General features: G+C 38.1%; 1 protein-coding gene across 1 annotated transcript in view; it reads right to left on the reverse strand.

Moving 5' to 3' along the window:
• The window catches only part of JAK2 (Janus kinase 2), an 82,434-nt gene extending 64,901 nt beyond the window's left edge, over positions 1 to 17,533 (reverse strand). Inside the window, exons 1-2 of the mRNA XM_054284658.1 lie at positions 17,457 to 17,533; positions 16,796 to 16,856 (exon numbers count right to left, since the gene is read on the reverse strand). The gene's annotated coding sequence lies outside the window, so the exon portion shown is untranslated. The remainder of the gene's footprint in view (positions 1 to 16,795; positions 16,857 to 17,456) is intronic.
• Positions 17,534 to 18,015: the final 482 nt, after the last annotated feature.

An 18,015-nucleotide genomic window follows, 5' to 3' on the forward strand; every position in this document is an offset into this window, starting at 1 on the left:
CATTGCATTCCACCTTCAGAAACAAGAATAAACCCACACTTTAGAAAGCTTGTTAGAGACACTAATTAGAACCTCAAAGTAATAATAAAAAGGGAATCAAAACCAAGCAATACTATTTACCCTAGTGTTATGATTATTCATACACAGGTGCAATTTAAGCAAATATTTTCTTTGCTGTGAAACAATACACCGTTCTCATACAGCAATAAAACTGAAAGTCATAATTATTACATGAGAAAGTGAAAAATAATAACACTACTACTACTACTATTACTAATAATAATAGATTAATATAGTTGGAAGGCACTTACGGTGGTGATTTGGCTTGTTATCCCTGCTCAAAGTAGGGTCAAATTATACCAGGCTCAAAGCCTATATAACAAAATTTATACCATGTTCAGAGGTGGATATTTCACAAGTTCTCTGAACAATTCTTTCCAGTGTTCAGACTGTCCTCCTGCTGAAAAAGATTTCCTTAATACCTAACAAAAATTTCCCATGCTCCTTGTGTTTGTTTTCTCTCATCCAACACCCTGTGCCTTCAAGAAAAAGTCCAGCTCCATATTTTTTATAGCCTCCCATCAGGTAGCTGAAGACAACAAACCGATGTCTCCTTAGACTTCTCCAAATGAAAATACACAATTCCCTCAGCACGCAGTACAGCATGTACTCCAGCTGTATTTATCTTTGGCAGTACTTCACTGATCTTTTTACAGCATGCCAGTGTTGGAATGCTGTAGTATTAAGAAGCTTTGAACTGGAATCACAATCAGACAAAATTAGATAGAAGCCTTTCAAGTAGAACTTTCTTTTAAAAGACATGCATTTTAATGATATCAGTGTTAAGTTAGATACTCAAGAAAAATGCAGGCTACACTTGGGAAATAATTGAGGATGCCCTGAGTAGTAATCACAGTAACTCCTGCTATAGTGAGATCTGAATTCAATATAAATTTTCAATTTATTTGAGCAGAAAACACATCTGATAAGCACTACCTATATATATGGAGCAGATTATGTGTTCTTTATACATACACATACAATAAACATCAAGTACATTCAAATTTATGTATATACTTCAAATATGTAAAGGACTTAATCATCGTGGGTGGCGACCTTACATACAACCTGGCTGAAATCCAAAACAGAAGTACAGTTTTATAGTTTCTGCATTTATTTAGGATTATTCTAGTTTAAAGACTATCTAGACAACAAATTACAAATGTAAAAATACTTAACAACTGCAAAAATTCAGGACTACATCAAAGAATAAATCTATCATTCATAAACATTTGTTGTCTGTTAAAGTTGTACATATTTGATACAACCACTAAATCTGCTGGAAGAGCTTCTAACTTGCAAAAGTCAGCAAAACAATTGCAAGATCTGCATATGAAAGAAGGAACAGTAATCCAAAATTTTATTTTTATATAGGAACTTTGCTATGCAACAAAAACAAACACAAAGTAGCTGGTTCAATTTAAAGTTTCTTTGCACTAACATGATTTTTTTTCCAAGCAGTGCAGACCAAACTTTAAAATGAGAGAACCCCTTTCCTCAAACCTGAAGGACATTACACAATACTCTACAATAGACTTTTCTAGACTACATGAAATACAGCAATATTTTACTCCAAGTAACATCAATGACTAACAAACTCAATCTGTAAATGGGGAAAAAAACCTACACACAGATGCAGACTGATTCCTGGAAAGAAATAGCTTTTTTCTGGGTTCTACATAAAGATAGAAAAGGACTTGGTTGCTTTTTGTTTTTCTTTTAAATTAAGATACCTTGTGGGATGATTACATCAACCCACAAGTAATATCACTTAGACAAAAAAAATTCAGACAATCCATTTTATTATCAGAAGAGATGTTACTAATTGCAAAACGTTTGGAGATTAAAGGTTTTTCTTCCCTTGCAACTACTATAAAGTATGTCTCTGCAACCCAGTCTGCCAATGAATACAAGCAAGGAATATAATCTCTCTCATGCTGTCCACTGCCTATCCTCCAGCCCCTAGTCCCCCGTTACCTTTAGAAGTTTCAAGAGGAAATGGACACTGGAGTTTTCCCATACCTCTTCTCAACATTTAGCTTACATTGCAAGACTGTTCTGGGACATAGGAGTTTGTTAAACTTAGACCAAGAACTTCAAGATTTTAACAATAAACAGGACCTGCTATACAGAAATATTGTCAAAGTAACAAATCAAGTGGGTGCTAAATGGTGGCAGCCTCCAAAATGCTCCATCTGATATTTTATCTAGAACAATTACCTTTTAGTAGTCTACTTACCTCAGCAAGAATTAACTCATAAATCATCTAAATAAAAAGATAATATACATAAAACCTGCTTTGATTTATTAAGCAACTATCTGAGCCACATATTACTCAAATTTGTATCATGTCCACGTACCTCAAAATGAAAATGGTTTACTTCAAATGAATTCAAACTAATCTTGCTGATTTCACAAGGCTTTGAATGAGATCCCAAGAAGGGAAGCATCCTCATACCAAAATCCTCATACCAAATTCATTTTGGTATGAATCTTCATACCAAAAAAAAAACCAACAACAACAACAAAAAAAAAACCTCAAAAAATTTGCAGTTCAGTATGATAATGGAGTCAAACATGCTTGGTTGTTGACTTGCTTTATGCATATTAATCTAATGTAAATTTCAACTTGAATCCCAAAAGATCAGAAACCAGGTTTCTAGTGATAATACTGAATCTTTTGCATGTACGTATCTGGTTATTTTTAAACACAGAGAAACGGAAAAAAAAAAGTGAATCAGATGCAGGTCCTGTTTAAAAGCACTTCAAAACATTTCCTTCAAACGCACTTCAATGGCTGTAAGCACGTTTCCAGTTATGACTAGTCTTTCATTCTTAGTATTTTAGGGACCTTATTTTATAGTGAATGCAATCAAAACTCCTTGTTTTGATGAAAGCCACCTATATGTTGTACCTCTGGAACAGTATTTTTTCAAATTACTTCAAGTACTGTAACAATACTGAATAACTAGGTGTAATGATGATGTCAGTTTAATTCCCACCCCTTCTCACTGCAGCAGAAGGACTAGAAATAAAACATGACAAATAATAACCTACTGGCATTCTTCACCTGCGGTACACAACTCCAGTTAATTCAGTTGTCCTTTAACTCGGTCAAAAGAGGATCACTGCAGCACTGAAAACCCCACCTCATGGAGCCCTTCAAGAATGTGCCTGCCAGGCCTTTAACACAGAAGAAAGTGTCAGTACTTCAAACTTTTAACCCCCCTCTCACCTCAGTGCTCTCTGCTCAAGGGCCGCAATCCTCCTGTTTGTAGGAGGTGCTGGTCAGAGTGACAGCAAGCTTCCACACACCTTCTCATCTCAGCCTTGCCAAACACTTTCCTATTAATGCTGTCTACCTCACCCTTTAAGCAATTCTACTCTATAACCAAACACAGAAATACTTGTACGGTTGTCTTCCTTTTCACTCTGCTTCTGTGTGTTGGTGACTAACTGCCAGATTGGGTAGGAAACTTTTGCCAATTCAGTAATACAGGAGGTACCAGCTAGGCAGCCAAAAGCTCCACACATCAGAACTCGCATTCTGGTGAATGGACACATCATTGAAACAAGGGTGTTTTTCATTGTGACCAAACCAGATTAAATATCATTACATCTTATTCCTTTTACAAATCCAAAGCAGTCCCACATGCAGCCCAATTGCCTTCCTACAGCTGTAGCTGCTCTCTAATCACTCCTTCCTGTACTGCCTTTGTTCAGCCACTGAGGGCTGCCTTACTGGCCCTTCACTTCACAAGCTTTTCCAATGCAGTAGCTTGACTTGGGCAAGTGGTTAAATATTTTTCCCCTTACCACACAAATGCAAATATATTGCTTGTACTGGTCCTGCAAAACCTCTAAATACTTCTCAAGATGAGCATTTAGCCCAGCAGAACTATAATTATGCTGGTAGCTAAATTCCCTTCCATTTTTTTCTGGTTTTGTTCCGCCCTTCTCTTTTATACATCATAATCCTTTCCCTGCCCTGAAAAAGACAGAAGGAAAAAAAGGAGGAGAAAGAATCCCACTCTTCTTCTTGCCACTTTACTCTATATCCCTGATCTGTTCTGTATTTTGTAAAAGCTCCCCACTTTAAGTTCCTTTTCCTTTGTTTATTCAGGGTATTCTCCATTTCCTATTTCCTCCTTCCTTTCCTAGCAGCTGGACTCCTCCAAGGAACTGGTTCTGCCCCTTTGAGAGGTTTGGGCTTTTTTCCTTTTGGTAGAAGACAAAAGAGCCAGCTCTCCCCAGTATTTCATTTCTTTATCACTCAAGAGCATACAAGTTGCTTTCAGAGTTGATAATCTTCCATGTCTTCTTGTGTAACGGCTCTCAAGTCGATAATTTTAAATAATCCATTGCAAGTAGAAAATATCGATAATCTGCAAACAGGCAACCCTCAAAGAATGTCTTCTAATGGGGAAACAAGTTAAAAACTTATATAAACCCTAGAACATACAAGGAAATATATCTAGAAAAAGATTTTAGAAAAGTCATGTTCATGTAATCGCTAGAGGTAGTATTGCCACAAAAACTGACAATTTTTTCTTACTTCTGCACTGCAAATTACTTCATTTCTGCCTGTGATGAAGTTTAGATTACCAATTTCAGAAGTTTCAGCACTATGAGTGAGCTAAAAATTACATAAGGGGTTTTTTTCGTCTTCTGTTTCTTGTGTGAAAGAAACACACCATTGCATATGTCAGATGATGCGTTGCTGTTATCAAGTCTAGATATCCTGCATCTGTTCTAAATAAATGGTTTAGTTATCACAGTAGCCTTGACAGTAAACATGATGTTCCTAAGTCAACCAGGATTTTCAGGTTACAAGGACAAAAATGAAAAGACACACAAATTATCAAACTGACACTCCCACATAGTCTGTGTAATCCACAGCTGACCTGCCATTTCTTTCATTACTTGTACACACAATTTAACACTTTAAGTATGGCTGTAATCATATAATGAGATTTGCTAAAGCCAGACTTTGTGTGAACTAGTCCAACAGTAGCATTTTGATGATCTACTTGCTGAACACCAAGAGTACTTTTGAAATGTTTTGAAACTAGCAGAAACAGTAGCATTAACCATACACATTTAAAATGCTCTATCACATTTGGAAGGCATGTGAATTTCTAATAATTACCTAGAAGTGACTCCAATATTCTATGAAATAAAAGCACATCATAATTTAAAATACAGAATGACTAATGTTCTGTACATATGCAATAACAGCCTATTAAAGACTCCCTCTCATAAAAATAACAGAATTGTATAACATTTTGAAGTAAACATTGCGCTTACAGCACCATACTTACAAGTATGTCATTGTTTCAGTAACAAAAAATATAATGCAGCAGTTCAACCAGTGAAGAAGTACTGTGATCCAGTATTTTAATTATGATGTCAAAAGGGTCTCATCCATTACACAGATAAAACGAAACTTTAAAATAAAAGAGAAAATGAGACATCACAAACTGTAATTACAAAACCAATCCTGTACATGATCTGTGTCAGGAGATGGAGGTGTCATAAATAAAAGGTTTATTAAGCTGATACTTTATTCCATCACAGGGCCTAAAAAATGCAAGGATGATGATCGAGTTCTAGATATTGAGAATTTTAGACCGAAATACATACTTCTGCTTATTTCCCTGCCCAGAAACTATAAAGGTATTGGTGAAAAAGTAGTAAGGAATATGTGCACACACATGTAAGATCCAGTATTTCCTGGAGAAATGAACACTAGTTCAGAGAAATTTTTAGTTTAAATTATGAAATCTTTAATGCTCACATACAGCTAGAGTGCCACACCCTTAACCATGGGAAACCAACACTGAGCAAAACACTTGCAGATAGCATGAATGCCTGCTTCAAACATGACCAGATGATCAATCTTTTCTTAGATCAATTGTCTATACTGAGGTTATAAAAGAGCATTTCCAAAGTCTCATCACAAAGGACCTCTCCACTGTCAATACAGCAGCCTCACTGAAATTTGACATTGCACAGTACTTTCCAACAGTTACTACTGCTAGAATAATTAAATATGTACAAAGTTAAAGTTAACAAGACATACAAGGATTTGCACTCATTTCTATTTCCATACAGAACCACTCATCTACCCACACCTTCACAGAACACTCAGTTCACTTTTGTGACACTTCACAGACAAAGAAACAAGGACGCTTGTAACTAAGAACCACTAAATATTCCGAGTTGGAAAGGACCCACAGGGATCACAGAGCCCAAGTCTACCGTGAATGGCCTGTGTGGGGATTGAACCCACAAGCTCAGCAATACCAGCCTCATTCTCTAACCAAATGAACTAATTTCAGGGTTTCTTGCACCTTCTTAATTACCCATAATCTGTATCTTCTTTCCCTCATTTGTAATACATTTGACTTCCTACCATTATCCTTGTATTCAGATTAAACATCAGTTCTGATATACTACCAAGCAACCCGCCAGTTTCTGTTTTCCTTCCAGACAAAATACCGATACTTCTCCTTCCTCACACACCAAAAAAAAACTCTAATCAAAATACTACACCCTTACCCACTGAGGCTAATAGAACTGAGTCTTTTCACAATCTGTTTTTCACAAGAAATTTGGTTTTTCCACTAAAAAATCAAAACTAATTTCTTCTTCAAAACCAGCAATAGTTCTCCTCCAACTGAAAATCAGTTTTCCAACTCCAAAAAGATAATCTTAATATAGCTTAGCCCAGCTTGCAAATCTAATCTTATTTAAGGTGCTGTAAAGTGCATTTTGGTTATCTTATTTTCTTCCCATTTTCTCTCCAGAGGCACTCAAAACTTGACTGGGGAGTTGGCTATAGTAAATCTGAGAACAACAGATCCAGAAAGACAAAAGGTTGTTTCTGCAATGAAAACTGAAAGACAAAATACTTGGCTAGATGTGGCCCATGAAGGTTGATTCCAAGTAGGTCAAACATTGACTAGTGTCAAGATCAGAAAGCAATCTTAAAACCTACTTGATTCAGAGCAGAATGGCTGATGGTTGTTTTATTAATGTGATCAGACAAAGAAATGTAAGAAAGCAACAAAGCCTCAACAGGAGAGATGTGGCTGAACATGAGAGAAAAGTTCTGAAAAAAAAAGAGTACAGAGATAGTAAGAAGGTAATGAACAGAGAGGCCTCTGGAAGGATGATGAGACAAAGCCGTTTACATTCTTGCTCTCTCCTTACTTTAAGCCCATATTATTTCCAGAATCCTATTGAGTTCCTGCTTCTGCCTGTAAATTCACCTCATGCTCCACTACTCTAAGAAAGGAATGCAGAAGTATTTTTACTGTTGTGATAAAAGAGGAAAATTCCTTTTCTTACAACACTAGAAATATAACCATTTAGAAACAGTAAGGTTATATTATGCTTATGACCTTATATATATTTTATAATATATATATATATTATATCCCAATGTCTTTGACTAAGACAGTCTTCTTTTATTTTTAAGTTCAAAATAGTTATCTTGCGTGTGGTGCAGTATCATTCATATTAGAAAGTTCAAATTAACAATTTAAACAAACATTTTTTTCCTACCACTTGCTGTGTAAGCTTACCAAAATCTTACCAAATGAGTCTGCATGCCCATTTAACCTTGTTGCTGCATTATGGTTTTGCCACAAAGGCTTTAATACTTTCTTCCCTTAGTTTTCTTTTTTCTCCTGTAAATGTCATCAGTGACAATGACTTACCACCTTAATTCCCTAACAGCAAAAGGATGTACAGCAGTTTTGTTTGCTCAGTTTCTTCCTCTAAAGGCTTAGTGAGTAACTGGAAATTATGTCTAGATAAGAAAGATACTGTACCAAACAACAGGTAAGTATACTAGAATCACTGTAATGCATTATAAAGAACAGTTCAATGAGAAATTAGATTTTCTTCTTAACCAGAAGTAAGCAAAATATTGTTTCAACCAATAATACCACAGTGATAATTCCTGCATGTTTACTGCCTCTGAAAATATACCTCTGCCTAATAGGGGAAGTAATTAAGATGTTATTTTGCTTTACAACTGGATTTCTTAAAATTTCTTCTTTCCCCTTAATATTTCATAATCAAGAAAGCAACCTAATAATTTAGGTCATTATAATAAGAAAAGAGTCAGGAACATGAACTTTAAAAAGCAATAGAAACCAAAAAGAAGTGGAAACAAGGCAAGTATTCTAATATTATGTATATACTTAGTCCCTCAAGTACAAGAGCAAACCTCAGTAAGAAATGGAAGAATTTTAGGCACAAATAATATCACTAGTACAAGCTCTTATTAAACAAATTTTGAGGTCATTAAATGATGCAAAAAAAATGGCACACTGATGCACAATAAATTTATGTTTCTTAAGGGAAGAAAACTGCATTCCACAATTAACTTTATTAGTATGCAATGAGATCACAGAGAAACAGTTAAGAAAGGCAAATATCAAAACTTGTAAACTTGTACGCAGGAATTCAGCTTGATCAAAGAACCAAACTGCACTGGCACACCCTTGTAACCAGTTCTAGAAGACATTCATTCCAGCAAAACAGAATGCTTTGGTATCAACAGGTTGAAGTTTAATGACCTGACAAAAACAAATGACTGAAACACTCCAAAAGTTCCAGCTGGTTAAACAGTCCATGAATATTACGACTCAAAGATAAAATTAAAAGAAAACAAACAACAAACAAACAAAAACCACCAAAAAACCACCTAAATACATGTGTTCTATTCATGTCATGTATAATTAAGTACTCAGCAATCTAATGGCTAGACAAATTGATTTATTCAAATTAAAAATATATTTTTTAAGTTATGACTGAAATTAAAGAGAGCATTTAATATAAACCATTCATGGAGCACGTTTACTTTTTAAACTGTTGTTCCATGTGTTTTATCACTCAAGGAGTCAAACAGTTCTCTGCACTAATGTTTTTAATTAAACAAGACACATTATGGTGCATTTTTATGTAAGAAGAGATGGAATTTAATGAGTTTAATCTAGACTTTGAATTTTAATTAATTTAATTATGCCAAAGAGCACATTGGCTACAATTTTCAACTACAGTAATTTTTAACTTACTCTTTGCACACTGCATTTCTAAAATTGAAATGTAACAAAAACATAGGAAACCGTCAAAAAAACTACAGTTGACATTATTAAATACAATACTTACAATGAAAAGTTATAGAACAAAATAAATTTATACAAAACATACTACGTTTTTCAAACTATGCAGTTCAATAAAGATTGAACGTTCAGTCAATTACATGAGTTGAACAGCCTGGGTCACAGTATTTTTCAAGGATTTAAACCAATCATCGTTCATCATCGAATGGTTATTTTTACACAAACTGGGGGAAGAATATATTCCCAGTTTGGTTGTTGGAAAGTCTCTGGCCACCTACTGTCCTGGCCTTTATTTAGGAACTCATCAGTATTCAGATCTTAGCTGAATTTAAAATTCTGAATCTAGGTCTTATTCCACTGCCCTAACATGGAAAAAAAACCACTGGCAAATGGGAACAAGTTCACAGCAGAGGCCACCAACACTGCTGGTGGCTGTAGTACAGACCCTATGAGGACAGACTAGGAAGCAGGGTCTATCCCACCTGGATGAGACTGGGGGAGCCTAACAGCAGTCCCCAGGACCAACATGGAAGTTATTCAGAAGATGGAGCCAAGCTCTTGTCCTCCATCCACAGGACAAGAGAAAACAGGAGCAAGTTGAAACACAAAATGTTCAGAGAGGAAATAAAGAGAATGCTTGACACCCAGATGATGGCCCAGTGGTCGACATGTTATCTCCACTCTTGGAGATTTTTATGACCTTCCTGGATACAGCTTTTGTACCTGTTATGACCTCCTAACTGACCCAAAGTTCTACTTCATGCAGAACTTTGAAACAGAAACCAACTGAGGTCCCACTTCACTAAATTACTCTGTGGTTCTATACAATATCTGTCTTTAACTAAAAGTTACAACATTTGACTAAATTTAGGCTTTAGCAGAATTGTAACTACAACCTCCAAACAGTTTTCTTTAAAACAAACAATAATTTAAAGAAATCCTTTTCATATCTATTAGCCGCTTGTCCACTGAAAATCAGGGATGACACGCTCTTGATTTCATTCTGCGCGTCCCCTGAGCATGAAAGGGGACCATCACTTTTCCTGGCTTCATGGATATTTAACCCATTAACTGCATGATAAAGGACACTCAAGGTGACTTCCCTTTAGGCATTCTCACTTAGAAACACTTAAGCTATGTTGCATCAACTCAAAATAATACTGAGTTTTCTACCCAAGACATACTACAGATGTCGGAGAGGGAGCAAAATAGTTTGACACACTAGGACAAAGCACCAAGTGCCCTATATGCTGTTCAAAACTAATGCTTTTTCAGTATTTGCAGAAATTATTTCAGAAAACCTAAATATAAAGCTGCTTAAAGGCCTTTCATAGAATTTGGTTGAGCAGTCCACAAGTCTACTGCAAGGATAAGAAACCAGACAGTCAATGCCTTCTAGCATATTATGGCATGCAGATAATGTATATCTGTAATATCAAGTCATGCCAAACTTCAAACATCTTTCTAAAAAGTCTGACTAAAAAATATTATTTCACCACCCTGCATAGTTATAACAACTGCACAACCACATCACAGCATAACAAATTACAAGAGACATCATGTATTATCAACTTACCAAAAAATTTTCACATCAGGTTCAAAAGTTTGAAAAAATTATGTGTCAAAACACCATAAAAATTGCCAAATACTATGATCTCTTTCAAAAAAACAAAGCACAAACATTTCTGCATTCCAAAGTGAATTTAAAATTCAGCTTTGTGGGTTCAGTGGCAGAATTACTGATCAGTGTCATAATTTAGGAATAGTATTCCCAGTTTGGAGCTCTCACTAAAAAGAAATCTTGGCTGTTCCCTCCATGTCCCTGCTCCAGTGAAAAAAACAAAAGGCAGAGATTACAGGTTGATGTAAGAACAATTTACTGGAAACAGCAATGAGATACGAAAATGGACAGTAACAGCAACAGTATTAATAACAGAAGTGTACAAAAGAGGGTGATTTACATGCAAAACGCTCCCTAAAGACCCCAGGTTCCCTCTTCCCACCACACTTCTTCTTGACCTGATGCCACACCCTTCTTTCCAGAAATGAGATCACCCTACTTCCAACAGGATGAAGGGCATGGTATAGAATAACAACCTAGACACTGCCACATGGGCCCAGGCTCTACCCCCTCACTGCTACTGCAGAAAAATTAACTCTGTCTTGGCTGAAACCAGGGCAATAAGAAAGCAATCTCAGCAAGCAGCAGAGCTCTTTGGAAAGAAACTCGGAAAAAATACCAAAGCCCAAGAAAATTATGGCATGGCTTAAGAGTGCTGCAGTCTAAAGATATCCTTCTAAGCACTACTTACACGTGTGCATCCCGTTGGTTGGCAAAGGCCATGAGAAACTTTCAGTGTCCTGTATGGTTTAAGCTGCTGTGGCTTCCAACTGCTGAAATATGAACAAGTTCAGGTACACCTATGTATGTTACAATCACACATGCAACTACATTGCAAACCTAGCTTCAAATTCATTTGTTTCTGAGTGATTCTGGTGTAATCTCATTACACCTCAGCCAAATAAATTCTCTAATTTATTTATTCTCCACTTTGATGTACACCTATTTCATCACACTGGTTTTAGGTCTGCCAATGCATAACAATGAAAACTGAAGACTCCAGTTCATTTTCACACCCACTTTGCAAAGCACCTGTAAGTTTCACTAAGTTTTGCACTCTTGCTATCACACACTTAAATCTAACATGCTTATCCCCAGCTTCTGCAAGCAGGCTTATGAAATACTCACTGAAATTCAGTATATGTCCATCTTCCTCGCAATGTCCAAAACATGGTTTTAGTGGGCTAGTCTCCAATTTTAGGGAAGAGAAGATACATAGGAATAGAATGCCCTAATGTTACCTTGAAATCACCTTTAACTGAAGAAACCAGGTTAGGAGAAAAGCAGCCAGAAGTACATTTTCACAAGCTCCCTGACAGAGAGCACAGTTACAAAGGTTTATGAAAACCCAGGTATGCGGCAATTAAAAGATAACCGTGCACCTATTTACACAGTTGTTAGAGTAGTTCCAAAGTCTGTCTTTTGGGAGCCAGCTGTTGGATTGACACAAGCTTTACTGCCCACAGCTGAGGATCTGGGTCTTGTGCAATCCAGTGCCCTCCAATTCCACCGGGAACCCAACATTTCTTTTGTAGCTCAGTCCATCTTTGGGGTTATCCAGGATGCGATTACACAACGTTTTCTCTCACACTGCAAGCCAGCTTAAGAAGTTTTCCTGTCCGCTCCCTTTCCCTCATGCCACTTGTTCCAAATGAGACAAAAAAAAATTAATTTTAACTTAGGTCACTTGTGATACAGTTTACAGCACAGGCCTATAAAAAGTTGTTGTGTTTACACAACCGAGGAAACAGCAGATTCCAGTGTTTGTGAGAGGCTAAGGAAAGAAAAGTCTTGAGAACAAAGACAGCTTAGGAGAACAGTTAACACATATGATAAAACTACAACTCCACCTTATTCTTAGATCTTTGTGACTTCATGGTTTGTAATTCTCTCTCTATAGTTTATAAACCTCTCTTTCATTAGGAATTAATGTTTGTTTTCCAACTGTCTTTGTCCTCAAATGGTCTTGCATTAGTCTCCCAGTCAAATTTTACCTAATACATAACCCAAACATCACCTGCAACTCATACCTCCATATCTGAATCCATGCAAGCAATCCCATAATTTCATGTTGAAATTAAAAGGCCTCCCAATCTAAATGCACTTGAATAACTGAGGCCTCTAAAAACTGTTTGATAAGTACAGGTACCAAATGAACTGTATGTTTATGTATCAACACTGCATATTTAGAAGGCAAAGGTTTCTTACTTTAGAAATATCTGACAGTACTAGAAACCCAAACCATAGCCAGTATTATGAAATAATGAATAGTGATGAACATTTTTGTCACAACTATGAAATCCTTGCAGTCAAACAAGACTAACAGACATCAGAGATGGAAAATACTCATTTAAAGCATACCAGACCTGTACGCTAACACTATTCCTCTAACATATTATCCGCTCACCAAAAAAAACTCTCAAAATTCTTGCACAGTTTCTGGTAAACAGGATGATATAGACTGTGCAAAAAAAGGTCTAAAAAACTGATTAAAACTGATTTGATAGTTACTCTCACTAAATACTACAAAAAATGAATCCTTGAGACCAGTGAATTCACATAAAGAAGCATTTTTAAAGTTTTAATTGTACATGCTAATAACTTTAATCACAACACTTTGAACATGTATAATAAATCTATTTAATTAAAACATCTGTAAAAGACTTTCTTAAGTCCTGAAATATACTGCAGCTGCTCAAGCACATAAGCAGAATGATAAAGGTAATACCAGCTAAATCAGCTTCACTGAACTGTTGATAAAAAACCTTATACCATGAACAACACATAGATTAAGAACTGGGGTAAGCATCAGAAAAGATCCCATGTGGGGCTGCATGCAGAGCAAGAAATACCACACCATACACATTTATGCAAGCATATAAGCACTTTCAAAGTCCTAGCCTAAAAACAACTTTGGTGATAACCGGCTTACATGAGACTTGAGCAGGATCAAAACTGAGAGCTAGCCAAGCAAAAAAAAAAAAAACAAAAGACAGATAATATCTGATGTCAACAAACATAAAATAATATACCCCTGAAAAAAAAACTTGCAGTTATTCGCACGTGACATTACATTTTAAGCCAAATGTAAGCAGATAAACAAAACAACCACTCACAGGATGTGCAGCTCAGCAGAATCTCTGCTTAATACAGGCACACAAGAGACAAGAAAAAGTGCTCTGATGAAGAGAGGAAAGGTATTGAAAACATTCTCAAATCACCTGGAATATTGTCTTTTGTGGCATTGTAAAAAACACAGAAAAACAGAATTAGTTCATAGATTTGTATGAGCTGTGAACAAATACTAAAGACTCTAAGAAAAAAGAAAATGCACACATTTACCCCTCTTCCCCCACCCCTGCAAAAAAAGCACCACACAAAACCAGAAGAAAACCAAGAAGACAGAAAATTTAAGCAGCAAGAGTACGCTTCCCTTCCTAATACAAGGAAATATGCAACCATGATTAAAAAGCAAACTACTAACAACAAAAGGAACCACGTAATGCTGCTGTGGAAGTCATTGTCAAAGACAGATGCAGAGAAAACTCGCCTCAGAAAGGGACAATGTTTCCATTGATTTTAAATCAATAGGTGCCTGCACCAGACTAGACAGGTTTTTTCCTACAAATCAGATTTAAAGATTCAGCTTTGACTGTGCGAAACAGTAACTACATAACCAAAATTAGATGGACAACTGCCTTCTAGGCAAGTCATTCTACATAACACATGGGGGTCATCATTGTCCACGTGAACCAGACCTCTCTGCATCCAGTATTGCATAACCCACAGAGCTTGACATTTGAGTGAGGGATCACCCTTTTCCTCTGAGCATCTTACAGGTTGCAACTGACAGTGACAACCTACCTTACACTTGTACCTTGTCGCTGTCACTGTACTGTCGCGCACAACCAATTCAAGTGAGACATACGATCTACTCCCTAGATGAGCACAGTATGCAGCAGAAAGCATCTATTTGTATGCAGCAAATAAAACTGGATCACCGTTCCTTCAGCAGAACTACAACAAAGAAGTTTCTTTGTATATTCACATTTTTGTACAGTTTTTCACATCTGCATGAAGACTGATCTATCTCACAGAATAATTTTAAAATGCCATATTCAGAAATTCAAGAAAGCTCTTCGTTCACCTTTTGATAAAGAAATTGTAACTGAAACAAGTTAAAGAAATACAAACGTAAGCATGAGCTCAAATGTTGAGTCAGATCATGTTAGTATTACTCATATTAGTCATCTTACTGGCCTCTTGCTGAGAACCCCATGGGACACATGAATACATAGAGAATCCACCAGAATCAGTGCACAGCCAGGGTCGGAGGTTTTGAAACAGCATCTCTATTAAGTCAAATGAAAAAATATAACTGTGTACTTGCCTAATGACAGGGATAACATTTGCATGCAAGCCTAGGTAAAAAGTAGCAGGTGTGTTACAAGAAAAATGCCAGCCTGTAACAGAACAGGAGCACTAGGACAGGATAATTTGGGTTGAAAGGCACTGCAGGAGGTCATCTAGTTCAACCCCCCACTTAAAGTTCCAGTTACTTTTCTAAAAAAAGCCACCAGATTTTGGTTGCCTTTTTCCAGTTGTTTTTTTATTTTTAGAATAACATTTTTTAGAACAAATACTTATTTTATTATTGCATGGTCAATTCTGTTAACTGCTTTTTAATTGCAAGTTTGTAACTTTTGATATTCTTCTATTCATAATGAACACCATTTAATTACTGTCTCTGTTTAATACTACTACATTTTTGAATTGTGTTTATTTCCCTTTTAAGGCTCTTTCAGATGAGATCTCAGGTTATTTCTTGCAACTGCAAACATCGTCACTTAGCTTTTGTTTACATAAGGTCATACTGTAAAAATGTCCCAAAGCTGAAATAAAGAGAGACCAATGGCAAAGCAACAACCTCATTCAGCAATTGCTTTTCTCCTAACTTCAGAAAGATGATGCCACTGCTGGTACAACATGACAGTAACACTCACTTTAGTACTGTTCTGTGGTCATGCATAACACTACCTCCACATAGTTTGGAAATGGTTATTCTACAGAGATTTCAATTTTTTATTGGCCTAATCATAATTTTGAACAGCTACAAGTAAAAAGCAGTAGCAACCTCCTTTCATTTTCCATTCTGCAGTTCTAGTCAGTCTGATTCAACCAACAAGGATGTTGGACCATTTTCTGCATTCCATGTACTTCTTACTCATTACAACTTCCCCTCCCGGCAGCAAATACTCCTTCCCCATGTTGCTGTCATTGGTGCTTACAAAAAATGAAAATCTGCAAATAGGTCAAATTTAGGCTTCTCTGGAACGTCCACCACAGCTTAAAATACCTGCTATCTCAAACAATAATACCGAAGTTTTTTAGTTCAAGAGTCTAGACTTACACCATGTAAGTCACTCAGGATGTATTCTCATCAAGCAGAACACAATAGTGGCTACTGTATTCCTACTGAATCCTTAAATTACTGCCACAAACTCTAAAAAGGGAAGAAAAATGGGCATGCCCAAAGAACATCACTACAGTATTAGCACCATATCAGTTATGAAGACTGAGATGCAGGGAAGGAAAAGAAAGTTAATCCATAAAACTGATCCAAAATACCTTTAAGTGTGCACAGAGTCTCTCTATAGTCATCTGTCAATGCTGATTTTCCATAAAATAGAAACTTAAGAAATACTTATCTCTCACCTACTTACATACATGTTACATTTAATTAGTAACAGAAAAAATTAAGAGATAATAAATTGGTAAGCTTTACAGAGCTAAAATGTCAGAAACAATGATCACAAAGCAAATAATCTCAAGTACAAAATTACACTCAAAATTGTCAATAGCCATTACAATCTTCCCAATTAAGTTTTCTACTGCACAGCAACCAGAAGGAATACAGTCAGCAATTCCCAGCATAAAACAATTTATGAATAACCAAAGGAAGGTGTTATTTTCTCACCTGTCACTGACTGCAGAAGTGAAAAATTTGAAGACAATGCCACAATCAGGTTCTAATTAGACTTCAGTCAAAAAAAAAAAAAAAAAAAAAAAAAGAAAAAGAGAGAAAAAGAAAAGGAAAAAAATCTGAGGAAGCTTTATCTGAAATTCTTTTCTTAAAAGAAAAATTATCTTCTGCAAATTAATCAAATCAATTAATTCACAACCCACACCTAACGGAACACTTCCCCACGCAGAAGCAAATTCAATAGACACTTACAGAGAAAAACCACAAGTGTGGTTTTTCGTGACTGTTTGCCCTCCTTCTGCGAAGAGATTTTTTTTTTAACGGCACAAATAAGTATTCGCGAGGAAGTTCTCCCGCAACACACGGCACCTCCGCCGAGGAGGCGCGGCAGCCACCCTTCCAGCTTCCCCGCCGCCCAGGTCGGCCCCGGCCCGCCCCGCGGGAGCCCTGTTTACGGAGGGGGAGGAAGCCAGCGCGGTGCCCCGCTCACAGCGCCCGGCGGGCAGGGTCTCCCGCCCCCCGAGCGCCCGCCCGCCCCCGCCCGCCGGGGCTGAGCCCCCGCCGGCGGGACGGGGCTCGGGACACGGCGGTGCAGCCGCCACGCCGGCCACCCGCTGGGCCCCGCAGGCGGGCGGGCGCTGCCGGCCCCACTCACCGCGGCCGTGGCTGTGCAGCGCGGCGCGCAGGCAGCGTCCCGCCCGCTCCCTGCCCATGCACGGCGGCGCCGGCCGGGGGACGCGGCGGCAGCTCCGCGCCGACCCGCGCTCTGGCCGCTGCCTCCGGCTGGGCGGCGCTCCCGCCGCTCACGTCATCGCGCGGCTGCGGGCGGGGCGGGTCCCGCCGCTCTGCCCCGGCGAGGCGCGGCCGCTCCGGCGGGGCTCGCCGTGTCCCTCGGCCCGCGGGGACGCCGTGCGGCCGCAGGGCGGGCGGCGCGCAGCTCTGCCGTGCAGGCGGCAGCCCCCTCATCGCAGAATCGCAGCACGCTCTGAGTTGGAAAGGGCAAGGGACACACGTGGGTCATCGCGTCCAGCTCTTGGCCCTACACACAGTACCATCCCCACGAGCCGCGTATGTGCTTGAGATCGAAACTCATCTGGAGCTCTGTCAGGTTCCGTCGGCACTAGAGAGGGCACCAGGGTTTTGTCGGTGCGGGAAGCGGAACCGCTGCCGAGCAGGCGAGCGCTGCTGTTTGCCCCCGCTGCCTGCTCGACAGT

This window comes from Melozone crissalis, unplaced genomic scaffold, assembly GCF_028551555.1.
Source record: "Melozone crissalis strain CALT ecotype California unplaced genomic scaffold, PUWL_Pcris_2 ptg000005l_1, whole genome shotgun sequence".
Classification (NCBI taxonomy): Eukaryota; Metazoa; Chordata; class Aves; order Passeriformes; family Passerellidae; genus Melozone; species Melozone crissalis.